Source organism: Nematolebias whitei, chromosome 1 (assembly GCF_014905685.2).
Source record: "Nematolebias whitei isolate Nwh7 chromosome 1, NemWhi1, whole genome shotgun sequence".
Taxonomy (NCBI): Eukaryota; Metazoa; Chordata; class Actinopteri; order Cyprinodontiformes; family Rivulidae; genus Nematolebias; species Nematolebias whitei.
This window is the reverse complement of record NC_056498.1, coordinates 9,718,119-9,723,810: the sequence shown is the minus strand read 5'-3', so window position 1 is coordinate 9,723,810 and position 5,692 is coordinate 9,718,119.

The window sequence follows — 5,692 nt, the reverse complement described above, 5'->3', positions numbered from 1 at the left end:
TGACCCTGTGATGCCCACCCACTGCTCCAGTCTAGAAATGAGGATATTGTGGTCGATGGTGTCAAAAGCAGATGTAAGGTCCAATAGGACAAGCAGCACAGAATCACCTGCGTCTGTGGATATGAAAATGTCATTAAAAACCTTCAGTAGAGCAGTTTCAGTGCTATGGAGAGATTTGAAGCCAGATTGGAATAACTCAAGGATAGCGTGATCCCCCAAAAACTGTTTCAACTGAGACTCCACAATTTTTTCCAGTAGTTTAGAGGTGAATGGGAGTCTGGAGACAGGCCGGAAGTTGGACATGACTGAGGGGTCAAGGTTAGGTTTTTTCAGGAGGGGCTGGACAGCAGCATGTTTAAAAGTCTTTGGCACCACACCTGAGGATAAACTGCTATTCAGAATAGTGAGGATAAAAGGACCCAGGGTAGGAAAAACTTCCTTTAGTAGTCGAGGGGGGACCACATCAAAGGGGGAACCAGATGGCTTCATGCTGCACATTACCTGCTCCAGAGAGGACAGAGAGATGGGCTCAAAGTGGTCAAACACAGCCACACACTGAGAAGGGATGGACAGATCATGAGCTGGTGGAGAAATGAGTGCCCGGGTGTTTGCCACTTTTTCTAAAAAGAAATGGAGGAAGTTCTCACACAGCTCAGTTGAGGCTTCCAGAGGTGAAGGCTCACTGAGGTGTAGAACTGAGTTCAGGGTGGAGAAAAGAACTCGGGGGTTGTGGGAATTGGAGACAATTAAATCAGAAAAGAATTTACATTTGGCAGCTTTAACGGTTTTCTGATAGTGACGCCAACTCTCCCTTAACATTTGAAAAGACACCTGGAGCCTGTCCTTCCTCCACTTTCGTTCAGCTTTGCGACACTGCCTCCTAACGGCTCGCGTGACGTCATTCAGCCAAGGCTCTGATCTAAGTTTCGTTTTTCTGGTCTTAAGGGGAGCAACACGGTCCAGAATATTTAAACAGGCAGAGTTGAACTGAGAGGTTAGCTCCTCAGTGGTAAGAGACACCGAGAGCTGTTCGATCCTCTCAGAATTAAAACCTTCATTAAAACGAGCAGCAGTGAAATGGTTAATGGAACGCGTACGTGCAGGAACGCACGTCTTAGCAGTATGACAAGGGGGGGTGAAGTCAAACAATACAGGCATGTGATCTGAAAAAACATTGTCACCGATTTTCAAATTAGAAACAGAGACATCACGTGTTAAAACGTGTTAAATCATGAGCAAAACAGTCTCATTTATACATCTTCACACGTAACAGATCTTGCTTTGACACAACAGGTGTTACCTCATTTGCAATCTTATCAGATAAAAAAACAGACAGTACGTTTGTGGTCAGTGACTGGTTCTGGAGCTGGGTTTGAGAACTGGAAGTTAAAAGGTTTCACACAATGATGCTGAAAGGGTTTAGCTGTTACAGTTTTAGATAAGCTTTAACAGAGTGTGATATAAAGTAAATGACTAATAAGAGTGATGATAAACTTGATGAGCAAATCAATGTTTTCATTTCCACAAAGTACTGATCCTTTCTGAGACTCAGCTAAAACTGCAGGCAAACACTTAAATTATAATTTTAAAGTAAACTGTAAATTGTGTAAACATATCAAACTTTTATATTAACAACCCAGAAAATATCAACAATTCCTCCCTTTTGTTCCTTCAGGAACAACTACAATAAAACAAGTATTTACAGACAGAAGATCAGACACTGATAAAAGGAACATCAAGGCACATGTGGCATACACAGTATGGTTTAACATATGGCTATCATAAACATCAGTTAGAAATCTGCTAAGGCTGTTTTTGTGGGGGACAGACCCCTGTAATGAGAGCAAGCGAAAAGTAAAATAAATCATAAAAATAAAATGACAAAATTGTGAAAAGCAAAAACATAATAAAACAAAATATTTACATAATGGTTGTTTTCTTGTTGGTCAGGACAAAAACAGTAAAGTGGGTGGGTGGGTTACACTTATTGGAATCAGGATTGACATTGTTATGTAACAGGGCATAGGTTTCTGCCAGGCATTCAGGAGTGAGGGCAATCGAGATCAGACGTGTGGACAATGAGCAAATACAAGGTATACAACAGCAACCACAAGTTATTAGAATGGCTAAACAAACTCCTATGGAGATATTTGATAGCTTTGAAGAGCTGGTACATGACGTAACGCTTGTGAATATCCTTCAGAAGAGAGCCTTTCTTTATCAAAGCGTGCAGGTCCGTATCCATGTATTCAAAGATGAGGTAAATGTCTTTATCATTTTGTGCTTGGATGATGTTGAGAAGCTTGACAATGTTGACGTGATCGCCAAACTCCTGGAGGAACATGATTTCTCTGTATGTTCGCTGGACATCTGTTCTGTTTCTGAAAGCATCAAAGATTTTCTTCACTGCCACAATCTCCCCAGTCTGTCTGTCAACGGCTTTCCATACGATGCCGTAGGCCCAGTGCTAGGGCGGTTTTCCATGGATGTTGTAGTATGCCCATCTTGGTTCTTCTGAGAGAGTAACTGTAAAAAGTCTATGATTCGGACTGGATCTTGTGAACGCTGCCTCAGTTGTCCACTGAGTGACTTTAGGTAATTGGTTTTACTGGTCTTCCCTTTGGTCCTCCCTCTGATGGTGGATTGGTTCCTCTGAACAGCTTGCAGTGGGATGCGTGGATCCAGGTAGCTCGCTCAGCCATCTTAACAGCTGTGTGGGTCATCAACAGCACCTGGAATGGACCTGTCCACCTGAGGGAGTTCCACCTTTTCTTCCTGAAAGATTTAATCATAACAAAGTCTCCAGGGGTTATTTCATGCAATTGTTCTTGAGCTGGAAAACCCTCCTTGGACCTGAGACCTGAGGGATTTTAAATGGTTAGTCAATTCAATGCAGTAGGAAAGCATGTTATGATCACAGTGTTTCAGGTCATTAGTTGGGCTGGTCACAGGTCCCACTCCCAGATTGGGTGGAGCTGCAAATAAAATTTAAAAAGGGCTAAGGTTATGTTAAGCCCTTCTGCGCATGCGCATGTACATCAGTGCAATGGGTAAACATGTAACCCAGTTGAGTTTTGTCTCGTCACAGATTTTTGTCAGTTTGTTATTCAATGTTCCATTCTCTCTTTCTACTGCACCTCCACTTTTGTGGGTGGTATGCGCAATGTTTAGTCAGGTCAAAGTTTAGTGTGGTGGACACTTCTTCAAGTATCTGATTAGCAAAATTGTGGACCGTTGTCACCAGAAATTCTTTGCGGGATACCCCACCTTGACACCACTTTTTGCAACAGAATTTTTGCAACTGTGCTGGCTGTGGTATGTTTTGTGGGGAAAGCTTCAACCCATTTGGAAAACATGTCCACTATGACCAGACAGTATTTTTTGTTTTGAACTGGTGTTAGTTCAATACAGTCAATCATCTAATGTTGAAATGGTGCTGTAACAGTTTTGTGGGCTCCTGGAGCTGTTGTTTTTATTGTTTTTGAAACATTGTGAGTGGCACACACGAGGCAGGAGTCACAATGTTGGGCCGCTGTTTTTGAAAAATTTATAGTAAACCAATCAGCATTAATTTGTCTCAATATCCCTCCCTTTGACACATTATCCAAAGAATGTGTCAAAACAGCAAAAGAGGGGAAAAATGTTTTGGTAAGCATGGGTTACCATTTGGGCCAATCCAGATGTTTTCAGAAAAACACAGCCGTGTTTTTTCCATTCAGCTTTTTCACTGGCGAGAGCAAACCTTTGCATGTAAGAAACAGAGAATGGCACATCGGGTTGTGTGTGTGTCTGAGTCAGAGTGAGAGGTTATGTGAGAAGTGTGCAGGCTGCAGCTTTAGCAGCTTCAACTGTGTGTGTATGTGTGTGTGTGTGTTACAACAGCATAACCACTTCTTATCTGGCCTGTAACTGGGTCACGTGATGCAGAGCCATTGACAAACAGATCCCAATCTGGACTGTCCAGAGGGTGTTGTTGCAAATCAGGCCTGGGGGTGCAAACAATTTCCAACTCAGCCATACAGTCACGTGAGGTACCATCTTCAGTTGTTGGCAAGAGTGTGGCTGGGTTTAGAACATTACAACGTTGTATGGTTATGTTGGGCATGTCCAACAGAGTTGTGTGGTACTTTAACCAACGTGCTGTTGGGAGATGTGCAGTTTTCTGTTCATTTAAAATTTGTGTGACAGCGTGGGGAACGAGGAGGGTCAGATCAGAATATCCCACAATATCACGACTAGCTAGGACCACCTAATCACCAGCTGGCACAATGCGCAAACAAAAAGGCAAGCCTGCTGCTACTGAGTCCAATTTGGCAGAAAAATAGGTGACTGGTTTCAATCTGTCACCATGTTTTTGGAGCAAAACAGAAGTCTTACAGCCACCGTGCTCATCCACAGCCTGAATGAAAGAGCGTGTAGGATCTGGAATTCCAAGAGTTGGGGGCTTGCTGCAGTTGTTTTTTCAGCGCTTCAAAGGCCTGCAGTGCCTCATTAGACCATGTCAATTTAGATCTAAAAAAGTTAAATCTGGTCCTCTGGACATTCAAAAAAAACAAAACAAAGCAAATCAACAAAAAAATGTAGACACGTTTCGTCTCTCATCCGAGAGACTTCCTCAGTCTGAGGAGCTGTATTCAGCTCAGTCTCTTAAATAGCACCGTCTCAGAGTGGATCAACCAGTTTTGCTGCTGACAACCAAAACCAGCTGATCACATGCTCAAGAAGGACCATCAGCCTAACAAAGGATCATTAGCACACTGATGGCTGTTTACTATTCACAGAGGGCTGAGTGATACTAGCAATCACAGCATTGTAAGAGGGGGACAGTTGAACCCGGAGGCCTCCACCCCTGTTTAACGATGGACGATTTCTTTTCACAAAGATGGCCTCCTTTACTCCTCTCTCAAACCATCGTTCCTCTCTGTCCAGGATGTGAACATCTTCATCCCTGAAAGAGTGACCGCTGGCCTGGAGATGAGTGTAGACCGCAGAGTCCTGGCCTGATGATGTTGATCTTCTGTGCTGGGCCATGGACTGGATCTTTGGGATGAACCAGTCTTTGCCGTAATGTATTTTGGGGTTTAAAAGCCACTGGGACGTTATGTTTAGAAAATAAACGTCTCAGTTTCTCTGATACTCCCTCAACATATGGAATGACCACTGGTCTGGGTCTGGGTTCCTCCTTTTCATCTGATGGGTGACTGGAGTCCTGTTTGAGTTTCTTCTCTGCTTTCAGGAAGGCCCAGTTAGGATATCCACATTGCTCTAGAGCCTGTCTTGTGTGGGATTTCTCCTTCTGCCTGGCTCCTGAGCTAGTGGGGACGCTGTCTGCTCTGTGATACAGAGTCCTGATGACTCCTAACTTGTGCTCCAAAGGGTGATGGGAGTCAAACTGCAAATACTGGTCTGTGTGTGTGGGTTTGCGGTACACCTCAGTTTGCAAATGTCCTCTATCAGAGACTGAGACCTCACAGTCCAAGAAAGCCAACCTGCCATTTTTTTCATCTTCTCGTGTGAACTTGATGTATTTATCCACAGAGTTGATGTGGTCAGTAAAATGTTGGACTTCCTGAGATTTAATTTTAACCCAGGTGTCATCAACATACCTGAACCAATGACTTGGTGGTGTCCCTGAAAAGGACGTCAAGGCTCTCTTTTCTACGTCCTCCATGTACAGGTTGGCAACAATAGG